The sequence below is a fragment of the Podarcis erhardii genome (assembly GCF_964252035.2).
Source record: "Podarcis erhardii genome assembly, chromosome: 2".
Lineage (NCBI taxonomy): Eukaryota > Metazoa > Chordata > Lepidosauria > Squamata > Lacertidae > Podarcis > Podarcis erhardii.
Window position 1 is genome coordinate 88,288,156 of NC_138498.1, and position 23,856 is coordinate 88,312,011.

The 23,856-nt window shown below is 41.9% G+C and overlaps 2 long non-coding RNA genes across 2 annotated transcripts; one reads left to right on the forward strand and one right to left on the reverse strand.

Annotated features, from left to right (window-relative positions):
• Positions 1 to 8,506: 8,506 nt before the first annotated feature.
• Positions 8,507 to 12,054, forward strand: LOC309335845. The gene is made up of 3 exons (XR_014153769.1): positions 8,507 to 8,754; positions 9,877 to 9,972; positions 10,063 to 12,054. It is a non-coding gene; the product is annotated as an uncharacterized lncRNA (long non-coding RNA).
• Positions 12,055 to 16,686: 4,632 nt separating this feature from the next.
• On the reverse strand, positions 16,687 to 22,706 carry LOC309331710. Its single transcript, XR_014151947.1, has 3 exons — positions 22,581 to 22,706; positions 19,076 to 19,130; positions 16,687 to 16,812 (listed from the first exon to the last, which is right to left on the reverse strand). It is a non-coding gene; the product is annotated as an uncharacterized lncRNA (long non-coding RNA).
• Between the last annotated feature and the right edge of the window lie 1,150 nt (positions 22,707 to 23,856).

The following is a 23,856-nucleotide window of genomic DNA, read 5'->3' on the forward strand; positions in this document are numbered from 1 at the left end:
CCTTTACCTGAGAGTAAAGCAGTAAACAAACATAGGATTGAGTTGTTAATGTCGCAAGTCTGCAGAAATAATTCAGGGTGTGGCAAGGACTGACTTGTAACTACAGGTTGTTAACTATTTGCAGTCTTTATACAACTGAACTCAATGAGCTAAAGGGGAACAATTCAATGATAGGCATGGGTGTAGCTAAGGGGAGGCAGCTGCCCCCCCCCCCCGCCCATCCTCAAAAAGTATTGAAAAGCATTAAAAATACTTAATTAACTGAGGTCATGCCACTATAAGAAGCTCAACAACTTTTGGGGGCAATCTCACAAAAAAAGCTCAACAACATTTTGCCCCCCTCCCCCCCAAATATCCTGACTACACCCATGATGACAGGCTGTGGCTGTTGGTGATTTTCTGCATTGTATGGGATTATGCGTTTCAGAATTAACGTCTAACAAATTACTTTGTTTGTTTAACAACAATACTGCAGGACTCTAAACCAAATTTAAACCCCAAGGCTAAGTTTCACAAATCTTACACAGAATTTGCCCTGGCTGTGATATAAATTCTGAAACCAGTCAGACTTCTTTTGTTCACGCTTGTCTGTCCATGACATCAAGGAAACTAAACTACAAAGAGGATCATTTTTTTAAAGGAAGTTGGTGCCTTCAAAAGTATTAGCCAAAATGGTCATTAGTTTCTTCTACAAATTTGGGGTAAGTCCTCAGCTTTTCTCTACAGACACATAACTAACACAAGCCAGACAATTGATCTTCACTCATTGCCAAACATCACCATATATTCACCCTGAGCAAAGTGCTAAAGAATCATTCAATTATGCATGTTATAATTGGAAAAGTGCTGTCATTTTAATAGCACGCCTCTTTGTGTGGCGAGGCCCCAGGGCCCAAAGTTCCCCTTAGATAAGAGACACACAGACACAAATTTTTGAGTTAATGGGATAAATAAGGCCACAACTTTATTGGTTACAGATGTGAGCGGTTTGGCTTAGGCATTGGGTGAAACCAACTATATCATGACTCCTGCACACCCGCAGGAAGTCTCTTAAGAGTCAGCCACTGATAGGGGGTGCCCTATGATATACATTAATTAAGAGAACCCCCAGGGTCCCCATTGGGGTTGTGGCATGGCCCTATCCCATGCCCAGGCTTCGAACAGGATCCACACCCCGGATCCCGTTAACAGAATACCCCTAATGAGGATGCTGACACAGAAACTTTTTAATGATGGTTTAATTGTGCCAACTCTATTATGCACATTTACACCGTTCGGACCATTTACAGTGAGATAAAGTTTATGGGATGAGCAGTGGGCAAAGGTTGCCTAAGGATAGGTTGTCCTGATTTGTACTTGAATCCCACCTTCTCTTCCTGCCCTATAGTTGCACAACCATTGCATCCTTGTCCAACTAGCTTGGAGATCTAGTCCAAAATCAGAACAAGCAGATGAAATTGGGCCGGCTATGCCTACTGTAGTTTGGTCTGAGATTGAAACCAACCCAAAAATTCCTCCTGTGCATTCCCATCACTTTCTTCCATAAATCTTACACCTAGAGACAGTTGTTCTATGCCAGAAATACCTCCTATTTCATCTGCTAAAACTGAGGATCTTATGTAAGCGTTAGTCTTCACAACAACATCTTCCCTCAGAAACCAGCCACACTGTGCTATTACCTCATTCTGCATACTTTTAGGTGTGTACTTAGTATTCCCTGCCCCAGTTTCCATTTTTTTTAATTAAAAAGTTATTCCATCTCCTTCTTCAGCACAAAACTGTAAAAGGTTCTATCATGTTACCAGGAAGAACAAGATCACCTGACCCACAACAATAGTTGATAGTACTGAGCACAGCTTCTGTTTATTTTCCTCTATAGCTCATGCTTGTGACTTACTAAGTTGTTGTCCAGTTAACACCCTTTTCCTGTTCATGACAGAAAGGAAGGTAGAAGCACCTTAATGTGAACCAGTCCATTTTGTGAGTGCTCTCTTGCAGCTTCACTGAAGGCTTTTCGCTTGGTGCAAATGTGGGTAATAAATACGCTATATTCCCCTCGTACTACTGGCTGGGAAAATAAAATGCAATAACAATATAAAGTTCCTTTCGTAACAGCGAAGTAAGCTAATTAAGCAGAACATTTAGAAAGTCAAGCATGGGGAAATATTCTTGGACCCAGACTATCATGCCTGGTCATCACTTTCTGCAGGGGTCCAGCATTGTGTAAGCAGGTCAAATGTTAACACATATGACAGAGGATTAGCTTTTTATATTTAGTTCCTTATATCCAGTTTTTCCTGTCATTCAAGATGCACAGTACTGGTAGCTGCCTCCACCTTTATTAGATTGCATTGTGCTGTATTTATGGAACAAAATTGGCTGGTTTGGGTGTGTTTTATTCAGAACTAACTCCTTTGAAATAAACAAGGTTCCTTTTATAATGTGAAAAAAATGGTAATATTGCTCTTCCCCTCATTTTCCATGCCCTTCAAACAGCCACTGCTGGTTTCCTTGTCATCACTGGGCTGTTGTTATTAATATACAGTAGCCATAAAACAAAAATTTAAAGTGCAAAATGAATTGGCAAATAAAGCCATAACATCATCCAAGTTAAGATCCGTACAGAAACAGCAGTTCTTTCCCATAGATTGCTAGTGTGTGCACAGGGCCCCAATCCACACACAGTCTACCAGACCCAAGAAATTCTGTTGGCAACACTACCTGTGGCTTCAAAATGTTGCAGAACCAAAACTCACTTCAGGATCATGGAAGAAAACTTATTCTTGGCTCACAAATTTGCCTCTAATGTAAGACATTCTGTGTCTACAAAGTTCTTTCAAATTTACTTTTTTGGAACCTAGGAGTAGCTAGGACATCAATAAAAATGTCATCCCTGTGTGTGTTTTTATTTCTCAAAACAGGCTTATTATTATTATTACTGGATGTATCGCGGATCTCATTCATTGTCTGGCAAAGACACAGGCGAGGGGCCGAAAGGCAGGATATAAATATTTTACTAATAGATGGATAGATAGTTCAGTGGAGTAACTATCTTGGTCTCAAAACAATCTGAGACACCACAAATTGCACTCGGAATGGAGCCACCTTATTTATGATTTTGCTAAGCAATATATGTTTATGCTGCGGGCAGCATAACACAGGCATGCTCATAATATAAAGCTAAGTCAGTTCCAGGCTGCTTAACTGTTATGGCTTTCAACCAAGGAATCCTTGTGGCTCAGATTCTACAAAAGGGCCAGGGAACTTTAAACACTGAAGTATCAGCCATCTAAGATGATAGTTTGCTCTAGGGGTGTGCAGCAACTTCCAGCAAATCCCAAATCCTGAGATAAAGTGGGATTCTGGGATTCTCCAAGGTGAAGCAGGATCTGGGCATGGCACCTTAGGTCAAAGCGGTGCACCTCTAAAGCACCTCTGGGTGCCTCAGTGACTTGGACACCAAAGCAGCTACAGGCAAGTGTCTACAAAGAACAGTACTGATCTGTCTGACCTTACTGTGTAAGGAATTTTATGGGGAAGGTGGGGCAAATGCCAGGACAGGAGAGGGAGGAGGGAGAACTACATTGTGACTGACAGGTCAAGCTTGTATGCAGACTCCACTGATTTGGGGGAGCAAAGTGAATTCTTGTTTCTCCTCTTCCAAATCAAATTTAAAAATGCCTAGCACAAAACCTACTGGATCAATTGGTCAGCAATTTGGCAGATTTTTTTACTTAGGGACATCTCTCCATATCTGCTACTTTCAGACCAAAGGCCCCAAAATCTCTAGAAAAGTTTATATGGTTCCTATTTTACCCACCTCAACACTGGAGGGAAACTGCTGCTCTGGCAGAATTCGTCACCACAGGAAGGGGCTACCATGCCTGCAAATTTTAACCAGTTTTGCCAAAAAGATAACATTATGGGCATTTTCTATTTTAAAAAAGAAATTAAAATTTGCCTGGAATTTGGCAAGCTTAATGCACTTTGGAGAGGCCTGCAAATTGTATCTGCCTCTGCTAAAGGGGGGGGGGGGCTTTAAAAATGCCCATAATGAAGGGAAGAAATGAAACCCTTTTTCCTGTGCTATTTCTTGCTGCATAAGGATGAGCATGTAGACTTCTCAGTTGAACAAGTTATTAGAAGCATAAAAATTGCAGAAGTCTATGCATGTAGTTAGGAGATTGCTGTATCAGGCCTAAGGGGATTTGTGGTCTGATGGCTATTTAAATAGTTTGCACCCCATTTAAATTCCAGCATCTGCTTTCTAATGCAATTCATTCACACACAGTAGAGGTTTCAACTGATTGATTGATCGATTTTGCTTTGTGGTCATGTTTGTCTTTGCCAAGAAACCTATGTCCTTCCTCATTCCTTAGAATCCCGAGATGCACAGTCAACTATCTAACAAATATAGACACTGACAGGAAGTAGTTTGTTTTATGCTAAAAAATGCAATCCACATTATCTCTTCCTCTCAGCCAGAAAGCCACACAGACTTTTCAGTATATGCAGCTGGAGTCAGTATACATGGGATAAAAGAAATCAAAGGTGGGGGGTTTTTTTGGGGGGGGGGAGGAGTTTGGTTTGTGAATAATTTTCAACTTCATCCTTTTGCTAGCTATGCTGTTTTATAATCAACCTCCCTTAACTTTTCCAAACATTAACCTGCAAGTCATTCTTGTTGTAAAGAGTGCCAATTTGTCTGGATAGCTCTGACCACCTCCTTTCATCTGACCATTAGTGAAGATCCATCCTATTTCAGATATAGCATCATTATTTACTACTACTACTACTACTACCATTTATTCCCCACCCTTTCCCCTAAGGTCCCAGGGCAGGTAATTACAATCAAGACACAATGTTGATATTCAAACAAAGATTACACAAGATTTTAAAGCAGCTTAAAACAACTACAGAGACTTCTTCAGCTTTGCCCTATTGTTTTCAGTTGTTGATACCCAGTGCTGATAGGAATTGGAGCTGTGCTTTATAAATGGGATTAATGTCTTCTTTTGTTTGAGTCTCATTCACAGGATGACTTTTCAGTTCTCTGGCCGCTGCAGAGATCGTTTTATCCTAGATTTGTGAAATAAAACTGACATCTCTAGTAAAAGATAGGGTTTTGGTGCAATTGTTTCATTCATGCATTGATAATAATGATAAAATCCTGCACCACTAAACAGACATACAGCAAGTCGCACATTCCAGAGGGCATGCGTTAGAACAGCATATAAAATAAAATAAATTACACTGTAAAGGTAAAGGTAAAGGTACCCCTGACCTTAGGGGCCAGTCTTGACAGACTCTAGGGTTGTGCGCTCATCTCACTCTAGAGGCTGGGAGCCAGCGCTGTCCGCAGACACTTCCGGGTCACGTGGCCAGTGTGACGAAGCTGCTCTGGCGAACCGGCACCAGAGCAGCAAACGGAAACGCCGTTTACCTTCCCGCTATAAAGCGGTACCTATTTATCTACTTGCGCTTAAGGGTGCTTTTGAACTGCTAGGTGGGCAGGAGCTGGGACCGAACGATGGGAGCTCACCCCGTCGCGGGGATTTGAACCGCCGACCATGCGATCGGCAAGTCCTAGGTGCTGAGGTTTTACCCACAGCGCCACCCGCGTCCCTTAAATTACACTGTACTCATCATTTAAAAAGCTTTTGATTATTCTGCTAATGCACATCAACAAATTCTGAAATGGCACACTTCTCGTATTCTCCCTCATCCTGCGTGATATCAACTGCTACCCAACATTCTAAGTGGGAGTCTGAGTTAATCTGTGATATTGGACACAAATCTCATTTTTTCATGTTTCAGTAAAAATAATACTGAGCACGGGAAGTTCCTCTTCTTGTTATAAGAAGCATATATGGAGTCCTAAAAACATCTAAGATTAATTGCTGATGTTCCCACAGACATGGCTCCAGAAGCCATCTTTGACAGTAGCGTAAATCTAAAATTATCAATTCCGCTGAGTTCCATGAAGCTGCTCTGGATTTACTGCACCACAACCAAGGTCTGACTCTCCTCCAAGATGTATTGCTTTCAGCTAAATGTGCAGCACACTCTTGTTTAAATATTTTCTGAAACAGTATACTTAGCTTCAGAGGAATAATTACAGCATGGCAGTAATTTATGTGCAAAGGCAAACAGAAGCATCGCTGGCCAACGTTGCCTTCCCAGCGTGCACATATTCCGCAAAGCTCTTCTATGAAATGCTCCTTCGACAAAGCTGAAGATTTTCCCATCAAGTGGGAAAATGAATAGATGTTCTGTAATAACAAGGAATGGGCCTGGATGTGATTCAGATGTTCATTCCTGCTTCTCCCCCCTCTGACAGAACTGCATCAACATTCACTGTTGCAGCTGTGCAAAATGATTTATATAGTCATCAGGCTTTAAAGTATTAATGCTGGAACTCCTGTCCAGTGGGATCCTCTTGACTGATTTACAATTAATATAGTTCATTTCTGCTGAAACTTGTACACCCTCCCCCTCTTAACTATGGTCCACATTGGGGCTGTATAAGCAAGAGCAATGAGCAATGAACCCATTGCTGAATGCAACAGTGAAATTGGGTGGGGAATGGGAAGTGGGTTCACTCTGTACACACTAATTCAATTACCAAGATTTTATAACTTTCCTGACGAACTGAAGGTCGGAAGTAGCCTCAAGGGCGGAATGAAGACAAAATCTTGTAGATCGGCACTGGGAGGTTTATAAAACTAGCTTCGGTCCATGCAGCTGTGTAGGAGGAAGACTCTACAGGAATGCTGAAGAGCAGCAGTTGGGCTCCAGAGGTAGACTTGAGGGTCTAGCTGTGCATTACATGCAAACTCAGGTAACAAAACCCTCCCAGCCATTTATTCTTTAAGCCCCCATATCGTCTAAGGCAGGTTTCCTCAAACTCGGCCCTGCAGATGTTTTTGGCCTACAACTCCCATGATCCCTAGCTATAGCAGGACCAGTGGTCAGGGATGATGAGAATTGTAGTCTCAAAACATCTGGAGGGCTGAGGTTGAGGAAATCTGGTCTAAGGGAACATGTTCAGCCTTCTACTGGATTAGTTTCAGCTACCCAGAATCAAAGAGGAAGGTCAAACATCCACACAACACTTCAGAACATGGGATGGGGCTCAGTGAGTTTGCAAGGGAAGGAAATTCCATCGCTGCATCCACATCTTACATGCTCCACAGTTGCCAGGGAGGCAGAAAGCAATATGTCATAGAAGGCCTGGGGTGGTGGGCATGTGTGTGGCATTTGCAGCCCACAGGCCACATTCCTCCATGGGCAACATTCCAGGGGTTGCATGCCAATGGTGGGCAGAGCAATGCATTTAACCATTGCAGATGGTTGCATTCCAGCCGTGAGAAAGTTAGAGGTTTCTGCACACCCACTCACAGATCCCTCCCTCCTCATACAAGCATCTGGGCCTTTTTAGTTTAGAGAAAACACAGGTAAGAAGTGACATGCTAGAAGTGATAGCGCATAGCACAGAGAAAGTGCATGGAGTAAAGTTGGCAGTTTAAGGAAAGCTGTTTCAATCCACACAACCTGAACCTGCAATCTGCAACCCACCCACCCCTGAAATTCACACATCTCCGAATTTTGCTACGTCGTTTTCCAACCCCAAAATGCACACAAGTGAAAATACCATACCGGAGCAAAGAATAGAATCAAAGAGTTGGAAGGGATCCCAAGGGTAATCTAGCCCAATCGCCATGCATTCTCTTAGGGAAAAATTGCTTGCAAAAAACCCACCTTGCTCTAGGCAAAACTGTATACAAAAGTATGTTTTTTTAAAAAAAAAAATGAGAAATGTGCATGGAATTGCATAAAGATTTTCATGTTCCTCACCCTTTTAAAATTGCACTGTGATGATTTACACCCAAAAAAAAAAAAAAAAAAACACAAAAAAACCTGAGGTGAGGGAAACCGAAATCATCAGATTTCCCCAATCCTAGTGGAACCAGGGCTGGAACTAGATGCCAGCCTTGAAGGCAGCAAGCCAAGTGGCATCTCAAACCCTGAACCAAAGGGACCTAAACCTCATAGACCCAGCAATCTTTTACTATTCCACTGGGACAAAGTGTAAAAAGTCTGTTAATCTTATTTAAAAATAGCACAGTGCAACCAAGTATTGAATGCCAGAGATTGCTATTCTGACTTCAGCAAAAACCAGTGTAAATCCAGAATAGCCTTAATGAAGCCAGTGAAGCTGAGATCACCATTTGGCTGAAAGTCAACAGTCTGATAGCATGCCAGATTCATTACTGCACTCTTTCCCTACGCGCCTGTGTGTTAAGAAAAGAACAGGATTTTTTTTTTCTTTTAAAGAGAGTGTAAATTTCAAGCAGTCTAAAAGTACATTCTGTGATTTTGAAAACAAACAAACAAACCCCTTTGACGTAAAGAAGCACCACGGATTCGACAATATTTTGATTGGGTATATGTGTTTAAAAGTGCCTGCGTACACACACACACGCATACACACACACACCCTCAACAACTGAGCAAATACATTTGCTTCATGGGGGTGCAGTTTGGAATTTTCTCAATGGCTCATTCAAAGCCTGTCAAGGATACCAGCAGCGAAAGCACACTGTAATGACACTTTTGCAATGTGTGTGTGGCCCTGTGGCCTCTTTAGCAGATGGGTGGGGGGCAGTATAAATGAGACATGGTTTAGCTCGGGGAAAGTAACTGACACCAGTTGTTGAAGACCTTGTAGATCAGCAAGCTGGCTCGAAAACTGTGAATATTTGCATGATCTTCTTCTTCAACATTTCACCAATGAAAATAGGGGAGGGAGGGAGGAGGAGAAGGAGAAGGAGAAGGAGAAGGAGAAGGAGAAGGAGAAGGAGAAGGAGAAGGAGAAGAAGAAGAAGAAGAAGAAGAAGAAGAAGAAGAAGAAGAAGAAGACTATTTTCACCTCACGCCTGACGGGGTTGCCGCAGCCACTCTGGGTGGCTTCCAACATTAAAAACATGGCTCAGGGGTCAGATAACTCCATAACCTCCAAAAAATTTACGATGAAAGTAGGAACATCCTACCGTACCCTCCAACATTTCTCTGGTGAAAATAGGGACATCCTAAGGAAAAACATTCCAGGATCAAATCAGAAACTGGGACAGCTTCTGTAAATCCAGGACAGTTCCTGGAAAATAGAGACACTAGAAGGATCTGTTCTTCTGCAATTTCAGAAGTGCCCACTTCCAGTCACAAGCTTACAATGAACCACTTGGCTATAATAATGCCTCCCACAGCCATCTTGACATGTATGGCTAGAATGGTCTTGAGTGCCATTTGTTGTTTGAGATTCACGCTGACGTAACAAAAAATCGTACGTCCTTGGTTGTCTAGCTGCCCACTTTTGAAGTCTTGAGTCATTTATACCAAGAACTTGTAGCCCAAGAAGCCTCCCTATCAGGGGATAACTTACGATTCCAGGAAATAAAATGTGAGCTCTGGCTACCAGAGCAGCTTTAAAATGTAAATGAGCACTGAGCCTTAATAAAGTCTATTTATGCTCCTCTGTTTTAGCACAGTACATGCTTATAGGATTTACTGGGCACTTAGCAGCATGAAAGAGAAGCGTTGGCTTGTTATTTCTGCCAGTCCTTATGGCTATCTGTGACTCAGTGGCCTCTTGGAAAACACAAATATTTTCCAGAAAACAAATAACTGGTTCAAGCTGAAGTTTGCTGAGGGGGATAGAGCCAGCACAACAGCCTTCATTTATAAAGAGAATGTCCTTTTTAAAAGAAAAAGGGGAGAGTATACAAAATCCATGATTACCCAGTGGCAGAAACGTAATCAACGCCTCCAACCTACGCAACTAAAGTAACGGGATGATGCTTTTGGCTTCTTCACCAGGTAGGAACATTTCTCTGCAAGACTGAAAAGGCAGAATGCAGTGTCATCATTCTGTGCCTCTAGGGACTAGAGTAAGCCAGTGACTATGGTGAGAAAGTTTCATGTTCTGGACCTGGAATGCTGTGAATTTGCAAATGAAATCCAGCTCTTTGACTTTACTGAATATTTTTATTTACTGTATCTAAGAAGCATTTGGCTCTGTATGTGGTTCCTTCTCCCATCTTATCCTCACAACAACCTTGCAGCGCAGGTGCAGTTGAGAGCTGTTGACTGACCCCAGGTCACCCACTCAGCTTCCTAGCTAAGTGGGGATTTGAACTCAAGACTTGCCAGTCCTTGCCCAGCACTCTAACTACTACTCCGCACTTACTATGCACATGTGATTGTGGGCTGTGACAGGACCTCTTTCCCCTACCATGAGGCAAACCATGCTTTTCCAGAAGCTCTAAGAAGTACAGTGGAACCTTGATTCTTGAACGGCTTGGCTCCTGAACAAATAGGCTCCCGAGTGCAGCAAACCTGGAAGTGAGTGTTCCGGTTTGCAAACATTTTTTGGAAGCTGAACATCTGATGTGGCTTCTGCTTGAGTGCAGCAAGCTCCTGCAGCCAATCGGAAGCTGCACCTTGGTTTCGGGAGTCGAACGGACCCCCGGAACAGATTAAGTTCAACAACCAAGGTACCACTGTAGTGTCCCCTTAATAAAAAAGAAGTTTTCTATGATGAAGTAACCAAAAAAATAAAGAAATATATTTAAAATATTGAAAGGGGGTGAAAACTCCACTGTTTACCTTATTCCACTTGCAGACCTACAGTTCACATTGGGGTTTAACAATCAATTTCTCTTTCCTGGGCACTCAGAGAACTGGGAACCACTCTCAGCAGCCTTGGAGAACTATAGCTGGAAATCTGAAGTAGGGGGGAAATCGGCGCTATTGCTCTAAACGTAGCCTGGTGGTGATTCTGAAGATAGGCAGCTGTGCTGTAAGTTGAGAGGAATAAAAGTGTTTGATGCTCACAATAACATTTTATGGTCCCCTTCTTCCACTTTTATTGTTAGCCTATTGGTGTGAAACGAATGTGCCTCTAATATATCCTAATCGGCTTGTTTATTGTGGGACCATGAAATTTCCAAGCTCAAAACACACATCACATTTCAATCCTGTCACTGGAAGCTGCCTTAAACTGAGTCAGGCCATCGTCTGTCTAGCACCATATTGCGGATACTGGCCAGCAGCGGCTTTCCAGAATTTCAAGCAGGGGGCATCACCATGCTACTAGGAGATGCCAGGGTTGGAACCACAGACCTTTGCATGGGAAGGAAAAGTGAGTGCTCTTCTACCAGGGCCCAAGATGGTGTACAATACATGGAGTTATCTCCTTCCAGAAACACCATGTGAATTAAGGAGAAAGGAAGTGACCAGCTCGAGGAACCCCAATTTCACCTGTGTGGGTCTTCCACATCCTCAGCTAACACACTGCCTGCTATGTACTACATTCTTCACATAATCATTCCTTTTAAGAGGAAACTTGTGTGACTGAGGGCATTTCAAGTCTGGAAGTGGAGAAGAAACACAAAGAAGACAGTGATTTCTACATCCTTAGGGAGGGACTACAGCTCACCCACTTGTTCTTCAGCACAGAGCAACTTCTTTGGTTATGCTAATTGTGGTGCTCACCTAGTCAGCCAAAGCCATTACCTGGGCAATGGTTTGGCAAGCTTGCTGTTATATGTTCTACGGCCACAGATACAGAAACCCCCAAACTGGAAGGGACTCAGGGCATCATCCAGACTGGTCCCCCCCCCAAAAAAACTCATAATGGTATGCTCTCCTTTTTAAAAATAAAAAATAAACCCTGCTTTTAGTCTTGTTTGTACTGTTGCTTTTTAATTGTTGTATGTTATTGTTTTTAACTTTTGCAAGATGCTCTGTGTGTTTTTAAACAGAAAAGCAAGGTAGGAAGGAAGAAATAAGCCCCAACGAGTGAGATATGTTAAAGTGAACCATAGTGATTGGCTCCCAAAACACCCAGTGAGCTTTACAGTGCAGCAAGATTTGAAACCAGGTGCCACTGGTCTACGTAGTCCACTGCACCATATTGGCTCTTACTTTCTGGGATTGCTGTAGGAACATAATTGTTCCCTTCCAACAATTTTACTGATGTAGAACATTATTTCTTTATTATAGGATTGTTGCTTTTTAAAAAAACTCACTTTAAATTATGGCTTATTTGCCTTTGAGACATTGCTTGTGCATATGATTTATAGTTTATAGAGGAACCTAGTAGTTTATAGGCAGCTCTCTTAATATTCCATTTGAGGGTTGTTCGGGATCATGTTTGAGAGTTCCAGTAAAGCTGCACTTAAATGTCATGTTCATTCTTTTGGATGAGACTACAATAGCTGAATGTGAAATTCTGAAATTCAATTTGAAAATTCAAAATTTCACAATACAAATGTTCTGCTTGATTTTGATTCCAATATTTGGATTTTGCCAATGTAATTGGAACTAAAATTTCAACCTGCATGGTTATTAAGATATCAGGATGAGGCCCTCCCAGTTGCGCCACAGTCTGCTGAAGTCACAGAATCATAGAACTGTAGTGTTGGAAGGGACCCTGAGGATCATCTAGTCCAACCCCCTACCACGCAGAAATCTCAACTAAAGCATCCACGACAGATGGCCATACAACCTCTGCTTTTAAACCTCCAATGAAGGAGAGTCTGCCACCTTCTGAGGGAGTCTGTCTCTCAAGAACTTTTCTGTTATGGTGCCTAATCTGTGGAAACAACTCTATTAGGTTTTCAATGCCTCCTGAAAACCCTCTTTGTTTACGCAGGCTTTTACTGACAAGCCTTTGAAAAATTGCCTGACTTACTGTGGCTCTGCTGTATTTTATTGTACATATTTTAGTCTAATGCATGTGCCTTATTTGAAAGGGGTTTTTGAGTTGTATTGCCATTTTTTTTTGTAGAATACTATTTTAAATAAATAAACTTCCCTGTGCAATGTCCTGTGGTCAAGACTGCATGTTGGCCATTGAGTCCTGAGTTTTCCCCTAAGATTCTCTATCCAAAACAGAGTTCAATCATACTGCTGTAGATTCAAAACATCTCCATATTTGAACACATATGATAACCAGTGTCTGGTTCTTCTTGCTTTTATGGTTCAGAATGATTTCAGCTTAAGAGACTGTGTGATGAAATACTTGGTCTTAAATCAGGGGGAGACTTGGGCTATTCAGCCATGAAGTTCATGGTATAATCTCAGGCCCGTTTCTATCAACCCCTATCGCACAAGGTGAAATTAAATGGGAGTGGAAGAAGCCCCATGTTCCCCACCCTGAGTTCTGTAGAGGAAAGTTGGGATATGAACAAAAGAAATAAATAAGAGCACAATTGTTTATAAGAAAATAGATATCTAAAGAAAAGAAAAAATGTCAAATGTTCTTTGATAAATTTGATGTAGTATAGTGGTTAAGAGATGAATGAATCAGGAAGTCTCAGGTATAAACCTCACCTGTGCCATCAATTCCTGTTGGTGACCTGAACTGCTCCATCTGCAGTGCTGGAGTGAGGGATATAATACTTACAAGGTTTGTGTAAGGATTCCAACAATATAATTGTGTCATACATTTGCCAAGATGATGATAATGATTAGAAAAATGTCAAGACATACAATGAATGGTTGGTTGCTATAAAGTGTGATCCATTGTGTGGGAGTCAACAATGAGCACACACTTTGGACTTCTGTTCATGCAATTTTATGGGTTTAGCAACCAATGCTGGCTTTGTAGTCAATAAGGGAAGCATTGTAATAATCCCAGCCTCCAAAGGATCACTCACGCTATAATAATACTGCACCTTTCATCTGACAATCTCACAGCCTTTCTCAAACTGTTCAGTGAAAATCATCCTGGCACCATCATAAACCATGTGGTGATATTTAGTGGGATTTCGGCATTCATTTCCACCCTAAAGAGAGAGAAAACTATGCCTAGGCACAATATGACCTATACCAAATTCTCCTATGTTTTGACTATGGGGCTAAAATCTGAGGTGGCATACTTCCATGGCAATATTATCACTTCCTAAGCTTACTTCCATTGATGGCACAGTCAATTAATGGGCAGGTGACAACTAATCTGGCACCCAACTATTTCTTGATAGCTGCAATACTTGATTTATTTACTGCATTTATCTCTCACAATTCCACCAAGGAGCTAAAGATGACACACCAAGAACTTCCCCTCCCCATTTTATTTTATCCTGAGATCCCTTTCCATGTGAACTGGCCCTGTGATTACTCCTGTTCCAAATCTCATTCAGGAACCTCTTGGAGGGGGGTTACTGTTGTCTGAAACATTAGTGAATGGGCCCAAATTTTGAAGATTGGGCCCTAGGTCACATGACTGAGGTGAACAAGCTTTAGAATAGGTGTAAGTGTGTCCTTGACCTCTCCCACTCCTGCTGTGCCCCTGGAACGCCCCTTTCCAGGGACTCAGACTAGTGTAAATTACATCAACTTAAGTTCTGTCAGCTGAACCAGAGTGAGGGACTTATGCTGGTGTCTCTCCAGCTCATCTGGGGTGAGGGATTATGCCAGCATAGGCCTGGGTAGCTGGGAAAGTCCAATGTCCACCACATCCCAACTCTTTTATCCTGGTGGATCTTGGGTTTGGATTATGATGGATTATGCTAAGGCAGTGTTCCCAGTTTATCTTCTTCAAAACCAGTTTAAACAGGTCATGTCCCTAAATTAATTGTGCAGAGAGCACCAAGAACAGAGTTGTGCAAGGTAGCATTAAGACCAAACAATATATAGATTACTGTATGAAATCCTACATTACTGTATGAAATTAGGGTGGGTAGGGATTATTGTGTCATCTTGGGCTGATTATCCACCCACATCCTGACCTTTTTCCATTAGTTGCCTACCTGCTTTTTATTACCTTGACGCATAACAACTGCTTGTCCCAAATATGTTATTACGGACAAGCCGAATGGAACATGGAAACTTTGTGACATGGCTGAAAACAGGATTGCAGAGAAAGAGGTGGGAATGAAACCAAGTGACCTCAGTCTGCCGAAATGTGTACAATGTTTCATTTTCAACAGATCTCTCTCAAACGCAAGGTTAAGCAAATAGTTCCAAGGATTCCTGAACTTTTGTTTGCTAGTAGATGAAGGCCGTTTTTCTTTTCTGTCATGATCAATCAAGGTTACAGTGACTCTGTCTTCAAAAGCACAGCTTCTGCCACATTTACGTATGAATTCTGCTCTCATTGATGGTGTTCTAGGACATCGATGTGGCTTTTGTTCATATTGCCAGTTACTGCATAATGGCCACTGGAATCCACACCCAAGTCTTCCCATAGATATTCAAACCAATTGAAGACTGGCTCTACACAAGGGATGAGGAACCTCTGGTCCTCCAGATGTCACTGGACTCTACCTCCCATCACCCCTCACCATTAGCCATGCTGCATGGGGCTGATCAAAGCTGGAGCCCAGAATACCTAGAGCAGAGCTTTCCAAACTTTTCATGTTGGTGACGCACTTTTTAGACATGCATCATTTTGCAGCACAGTAATTCAGTTTTACTAGCAAACTAACCCCTTTCCAGGCCCGGGAGGAGCGCGGGAAGCATTTGCCTGATATACCTACACACTGCAGCTGACACACTAACATGTCACGACACAGTTTGGAAAGCTCTGATCTAGAGGGCCACAGGTTTGTTACCCAGGGTCTACATTCATGCCCATGAATTCCTTTCCTATTATCACCCTCGGCTAAAGCCTCCTGTGCTCTCAAATGATGCCACCCATTTTCTTTGCTGTTTCTTGAATATATGAAGCTACTTTATTCAGGAGAAGAGCAATAAATCAATGGCCAAGCATGTTTCCCACAAGGAAGCTTCCAAGCATCTCCAGGTAGGCTAAGAATGGCATCTGCTTAGCTAGATGGCTCAATAGTCTGCCTCATTATAATCTAATTTATGTTATACTGAGTCAGACCATTGAGTATATATAGCCCAGTACTGTCCACTGTGACTGACAATGGTTTCCCAAAGCAAAGTCTCAGGTGGAATTCTTTACCAGGACTGCAGTATGAGGTTGTTTCTACTAGAAATTATGAGGATTTCAATTCCGTGTGCAAAAAATATGCCCTATCACTGAGTTTATAATAGCCCCGTATGCCTCAAACTCTTCCTAGAAGATCTATGTGATGTCACCAATCTCTTTCTCCTCAAGAGCCACCTTCTCTATGAAACATTTGTACTAGGATCAACAAAAGTTTGCAATGTTGGTATAAAACCTTACACAGAAGAAAATTCTCAGGTGTCAAAAAAGTTTAATTATGTATGCCACTACTGCAGCCCGTTTTCTGTTAGCCCAAAAATGGAAAACGAGCAAGGTCTCAACTGAAGAAAAATAGCAACTTAAACTGATGGAATATGCGCAGCTTGCAGACCTAACATATAGAAAAAGAGAACAAGAACATACATTTAAAGAAGACTAGAAAATGTTTATTGAATAGGGGGGCGGGCGGACTGTGTACACTTGAAAACATTGGCAGCATCAAGATAAATTCAACAGTGTAAACAAGTTTTGATGGATGTAATAATGGAATTCTGAATGGTTTCGTTTATGTAAAATATGCAGGGATTTGTGATATGCAAAATGAACCACGGAAAGAGAAGGGAAGTCATTGACATTTTAAGGTTGTTTAAATGAATATTCTAAATTGTAAAACAGAAAAATTAATATAAATTATTCACACACAAAATAAAATAAAACCTTATACATACCTTTGTTTATGGGTTAGATCTTCAAACATGGTGAGATTAAGGACTGTCTGTGGTTTGTTTTATTGTCTGGATGCTTGGCATTAGGTTAGACAGCTAGACTGTCAGAGAAGCAAACAGAAGCTTTCCCTTTGAAAACACAGAAGCCAGAAGTTATCTGAATCTGCCGCTAGCTCTAATTGGATCTCACATTTCCCTTGTAAGGCAAATAAATTGAAGCATAGAAAAATGTAGTAGCCCTTAAGTAATTTTAGAAACTTAGAAATTAGATGGTAAGTTATTGCTATGACTGGGCAAGGCATAATTTGTCAGTGTTGTAAATTGAAACCCACATCTTTTATATATCCTTTACTTTTAACCTATTAAAAAATAATCACTTTATCAATGAGGACTTCTGGCTCATATTGCTTGTTTCATCACTGTCCCTATTAAATAGAATTGGATCCTGTCTTACATAATAGCCAGTGTTTCCAAATCCATATGAAAAGCAGGTGATGATACCTTGTTTTAAATATATATTGTTTTCCAGTGCTTTAGAGTAGAGATAGCATGGGAAGGAACTTAGATGTCAGCTGCCTCTCACATTTAGGCCATCCCACAATCCATTACTGTGGTTTTGATAGCCCCAAGATTAGCCTTTCAGCTGGCAACATTTTCTGGTGGGGTAGGTTCCTCAGTCCTCTCCTTGCAATATCCTGCCCTCAGCTGGGAAGACACACAACACACATCTGCACACTGCCAATTTGTTGGACAATTTTGCTCCTGACTCACTGCTTGGATTCCCAGTATGCTGGCTTGAGAGGGAGAATCATGAGCTGTAACATTAGCTTCTGATGATGATGTCATTGAAAAGTTGGTGGAAACATCCCTCAGAGAATGTTGGGTTTATACCTTAATACAGTCACAAGCTGAACTGTATTAAAGTAGCATTGCTGAGGTGAAAAAATATTTGGTGGGAGTGGGATGAGAGGAAACCCCTTAATTAGGTGTTGAATTCAGGAATAAGGTCAGGCAACTACAGCTCCCATCACCCCCAGCAAGCTTAGTCAATGATCAGGAAGAGTAGAAGTTGTAGTCTGACAACATCTGGGGACCCAGTGGTGCAGTGGGGGAAGACTGCACTGGAACATATTTTCAATCCTTTCCTATTTACCTAGCAGTCCTTCCACAGCACCCATTTGCAGAGTTGCCATCTTCTCAAGTTGATTGAGGAAGCATCTTTTCAAATCCAGGGGAGTCAGGGGGCAGAGTCAAATGCCCTCTGAACATTGCCTGAAACTGCCTCAGCCCCTAGGAGCTGGCACCAATGCCCCTTTGATTTCTCTCATTTCCCGTGTGTGTGTGTGTGTGTGTGTGTGTGTGTGTACACACACACACACACACACACACACACACACATATAGTTACAGATGGGTAGCCGTGTTGGTCTGCCATAGTCAAAACAAAATAATTTTTTTTTCCTTCCAGTAGCACCTTAAAGACCAACTACGGTAAGTTAGTTCTAGGTATGAGCTTTCGTGTGCATGCACACGAAACTCATACCTAGAACTAACTTAGTTGGTCTTTAAGGTGCTACTGGAAGGAAAAAATTTTTATTTTGTTTTGACATATATATATATATCACTTCCCCACCAACGGGCCTTCAAAGCACTTATCTGGCTAGAAACATGAAATAGAATTTTAGAATCTACCGGTACATTAAAAACAAGCAATAAGTAGACAAGCATTTTAGAAGGCAGAGCAGAAGAAGAAGCAAGTCACAGCAACTCAGCTAGCTATCTGTAGGCGTGTTGCATCAAATGAGTGTGCATTCTCTGTATCTCGGTAGTGGAGGCTGGTACCATGGTAAATGAAACTTAGTCCACAAGATCTGCTCCTGGTTACCCACACTAAAGCTTTATTCATTTCAACACCATGATTTTTTTGGTGCTCAGAATAATTTCATTGTTTACTATTGTCAAACAAGTGGGAATAAGGAATCCTTGCCCCTCTACTTCAAGCCACACAGAGATCTGGGTGATATGATTCTATGATTCTATGATTCTATGATTCTATGATCTACTTGTAGGTCAAGATCTATCTTCTGCCTGCCCCTAAACTATTGCATGTATACAAATACTGTACTAAGACAGAAGTATGCAGGACGAGCCCATCCATTCTTCATAACTTTGATATGAATGGTCATAGTTAATACACAATCTAAGCTTCTATAGGTTTTCTTCACCCCACTGCTCTAGAGACTGTGCTGGCAGCACCAGGTCCAGCCTTTCCACTGACTCTTTTCCCCATCCAAGCCAAGGATATATTCCTCTGACCTTGCCAGGCAACAGCACTCCCCCAGTTAGAAAGACGCATGCCACATACACTCATGCCAGTAACTTGCACAACTTACTCTTGACAGTTCTGCTGACTTCTTGCCTATGTCCCCAGTACACTGTGCTTGATCCCTGGAGAGGAAGAAATATGAGCACTCACTTTAGCTCCATATTATGTAATTGTGAAAAGCTGATGATAGATCTACTTTAAAAAAGCTAACCCCGCTGAATGTAATGGGAATTACTTCTGTACATGCATGTATAAGATTGCACGGTCACTTCCCCAACCTGGTGCCCTCCAGATGTTTAGTGCTACTACTCCAAAGCACAATTGTGATGGCTGGAGATGATTGGAATTGGAGTCCAAACAAGAAGTTTTAGTCCAAAATATCTGGAAGGCGCCAAGTTGGGGGTGGCTGCTATATATACTTACCTGGGAGTAATTCCCATTGAACTGATTGGGACTGGCTTGCCCTGTACAATTTTCATATGTTGCTTTATGCAGATGACTAAATAATTTACAGTTGAGGGAAGTGTGATTAAGTGGGGGAAGGAATCCCAAAATGTATGTTCAGTTTTCTGTTAGAAAAACTGAAGGCATTTTGGGATAACTAAGCATAAAATCACTGAATAATTGATGCTTTTGAATTATGGTGCTGGAGGAGACTCTTGAGAGTCCCATGGACTGCAAGAAGATCAAACCTATCCATTCTTAAGGAAATCAGCCCTGAGTGCTCAATGGAAGGACAAGTCCTGAAGCTGAGGTTCCAATACTTTGGCTGCCTCATGAGAAGAAAAGACTCCCTGGAAAAGTCCCTGATGTTGGGAAAGATTGAGGGCACAAGGAGAAGGGGATGACAGAGGATGAGATGGTTGGATAGTGGTCTCGAAGCTACCAGCATGAGTTTGACCAAACTGCGGGAGGCAGTGGAAGACAGGAGTGCCTGGCGTGCTCTGGTCCATGAAGAGCCGGACACAACTAAATGACTAAACAACAACAACAACAAGCATAAAATGTTTTGCATCAACACCAAAGGCTGGAGTTTGCCTTTTTCATAGCTGCCATACACAGGGGCAACACGTTTCTTGAGCTCTCCATTATGACCTCAAGGACTCATTGGCCGGTCACCACCACTTCAGATCCCATGAGCATATATGTGAAATAAAGGGGAAGGGGTTGCCCTGAGATGCATCACTTTACACTTGTTTACATTGACTTTTCTGGTTTCTTTCTCCACAGATTTCTATATTTTATACAATCAGTTTCACAGCCAACGTACATCTCCCAGACAGCTTTTAAACCTACATTGTGTTATGCTGTAACTTCCAGTAGCTCCTTACAGATTTTTGAGACCAGACCTTTCCCACTTGAACCTAGATTTAATGCTACAGTTTCAGATTGAGTAAGGGATTTGGTGCCCTATGCTTGAATCTGAGAGATCTGAGATAAATCTGGATCTGAGAGAAAACGGTTTAATTGTCCTATCTCTACTAAAGATTAAACCTTTTCTCCTTAAAACTCAGAGCTCCGTTGAAAAGTGCTACTCATGTCAATATGAGGGAGGTTCAAGGCTCTACAAGCCCACCTAGTTTTGTGTATGTAGTTCTTGGGTTTTGAGTGTTTTGCTGCTGGTTTCTGCTGGATCATGCATTTGAATAACACACGAGGTCATTTTGTTCAGAGGATATGTAGCTGAACTTGCTATCTCAGCAAGAGGTGCCTTGAACTTCAATTACCCCTTGGCACAGAGGTTTAATTTGGCAATCACAATTGTTGATCTTTGATTTTTTTATATCTATATAAAAAAGCAGCTATGTCATTTAAGCTTACTTTCAAAAAGTGGAGCAGATAAATAGCTCAGGAAGACACAGAAGGAGGAAGAGGGACTGAGAAGCCCCTTTAAGCATTCTTTGTTGGGGGCACTTTTCTGCCCAGGAAGTTGGAACTGTCACATAGCTAGGAGAACAGATGTCCAGGTCATGTGCAAGGGGCAGGAGAGAACAGATCACACAGCTCCTTGACCACAGAATTGGCCTACTGCCATGAGATGGGAAAGATGCTTGTCACAAAATCAAATAATCTAACATTCAGCATTGCTGTCTTTTTATTTTTTAAAAGGTGAAAATTATTCAGTTTTCTTTTATGGTATATAGTTCTCTTTTATGATTTTGAATGACAAGCCTCTTATTCTGAGTCATGTTCATCTTTATTCCAGCTAAACTGGGATCTAATGGCTGGTTTCATTATAATGCAGAGTGGAATGATGTGAAAGAAGATAACAAATCTCTCCGGAGGGTTAATTCACCAATTTGTTTGCATGCACAATATTTTCCATCTTAGAATTATCAATCCAACTGCAAATAAAACTAAGAATAAGCCATTGAGAAGACCTCCATAAATCAGTAATAATCCATTGTGTGGCAAGGTCCGAAACCCTCCCAGGAAATGGAATAAAGACACATGAAACAGTATTTTAGGATAATGGGCGAAAAAGGCCACAACTTTATTGGTTACAGAATGTGAGTGGTATTGGCTTAGGCATTGGAAACCACACGACTATATCTGACTCCTGCCCATCTGCAGGAGTCTTGGAAGGGTTAATCAACAATAGGGGGAGCCCTGCTGATACAGGGGTGAGTCCTCGGCCGTGGGCAGTTTAAATAGCCTGTGCCACACCCCCGGACCGTCCAGATTGGACGGCCTAAGGAAGACATGGCCAAGGACCATCCAATGGCGCAGGGGCATGGGGAGGGCTTGCTCCCAGCCCGCAACGTCATCTCCACGGGAACGGGAAATGGCTTTATCAATTAAATGAAACTCCCACAGTTGGGGCACCTGCAGCTACAGACCAGGTAGTCCAAGGTACCATCATACATTTAGGGTTAAAATCAAGGAAGCAGAGGGAAAGTCATTCTGTGTGCTGTTCTCTAAAGCATATATCTATGAATTGTTTTATTTTTAGGTGGGAGAGTTTTAGTCCATTTAAAACTGGCATAAACCTGAATAGCAATGAGAGGAAATAAAATGGGCCATTAGATTTATAGGCATGCAGTTTCTTGGGTTCCTCCCTTTGAGATCATCAAGCACATGCCAGTGATCCAGAGATCGCCCCGCTCCATTGACTGTGCACCCCTGAAAAGTGAGGGATGCCAAACAAGCTCTCTTTATGCTTGGGAAGGTTCAAACCTTTGACTTTGAGGAAGCTCATCGTGACAATACATTTGCCAATCAAGTGGAGGATGAGATATTTAAGCTGCAATTGGGGATTGGGGAAAACTGTAGCCTTCCGATGTTGTTGGACTCTAACTCCCATCATCCCTGACCATTGGCCATGCTGCCTTGGAGTGATGAGAATTGGAGGCCAGCAACATCAGGACAGGTTCCCAATCCCTGCTTTACACACTTACTTAAGAGTAGGGATGGGAGAGAACTTCAGTTCCCATTCAATGGCAAACCTGTCTAAAGTGCACTTTCCAAAACACTCTGTGAACCAAAACACAGCCACACTTAGAAATTCACACTTCTTTGGATTTTGCAATGCAGTTCTCTAGCCAGGTAATGTGTACAAAATGGCCGCTCACCCGGTCAGAAGGTTGCGGTTGTGCAGCAGCCTCACGCAACCCCAGAGGGCCAAATGTCTTCGCTGTGTCAGCCAGCCGTTGGAACACCTCCCTGGCCAACCGCCAACCTGAAGTTCAAATGTGCCCTATCAGGGGCAAGCTGAGGGGTGGAGCCTGGAGGGAGATAAAGGCCAACTGCACAACCCTGCTTAACCGTCAGCCCTCCACGCTCCATCTGGAGGCTGAAAATGGATATATACCCAATGCTTGAGCCAAAGCCTACCTACATCTGTAATCAATAAAAGCTGCAGACAGAATGTTGCTGTTTAGGGGGGGGCGCTGTGGGTGTATATGCAAATACATATACTAAGGTGAAGTGTTGGGGGGGATATGCTTTGCAGAAATGTGTGTCTCAGGCAAAACTGCCTAACAAAAATGTGTGCATTAGGAGAAACCCACACTAAGATGAATTTCTCTTCAGAAAAGAATTTGCAAACTGATGTGGAAATGTGGAGAATGGGATTTAAGATTGAAAAAATAAGAAACAACCATTTTGTTCTGCAAGAACAAGGAACTCATGTTAAAGCTGATTCATAAATGGTGCTGAATGCCACACAGAGTGTCTTACATGAGTCCTGGTTCCTTGCCAAAGTGTTGGTAGAGGAAGGCAAGCCCTCAGGATGGACTTGCACATATGGTGGAAATGCCCAGATGCTTTGGGGATACAGTATGCCACGAAACTAGAACTTTTATAACATGCCAGGTGACACCTTCTCCACTCCTTGTTGTATATACAGAGGATGACACTGCCATGTTGTATAGCAGGAAATTAGTTGGACCCTCTCTTATTGCAGCATGATTCACAGCTGCAAATTTCTGGAGGGATTTGGCAGGAGATAATCTGGATTATTGGTATACTAAATAAGGTATGGGATATTGCAGTACTGGAAAAATTGACATTCAAATTAAGAGTCTTTGGAGGCCAAAGTAAAAGAGATAAATTTCTTTTGGTATGATATGATTTTGTGACATATTTTAATGTATGGGAACTTGAATGCTCCTCATCTCCAGCTTTTAAACAGATCTACATGAGCTGAATTCTGTCAGTGCTCACACCTCCTTTACAGTATTCTCTGTTTTGTTACTCCTATACCCTGAAATGGGGAAAAAAAAATGAAAGGAAAAACTGTTTTTAAAAAATAATGATGATGATGCATATGTTTGATGCGGTTACCTGAGTAGATCACTTAATGAAGATTTTTATTGTGCACCTACACAGAAATTCATCTTTAATCCA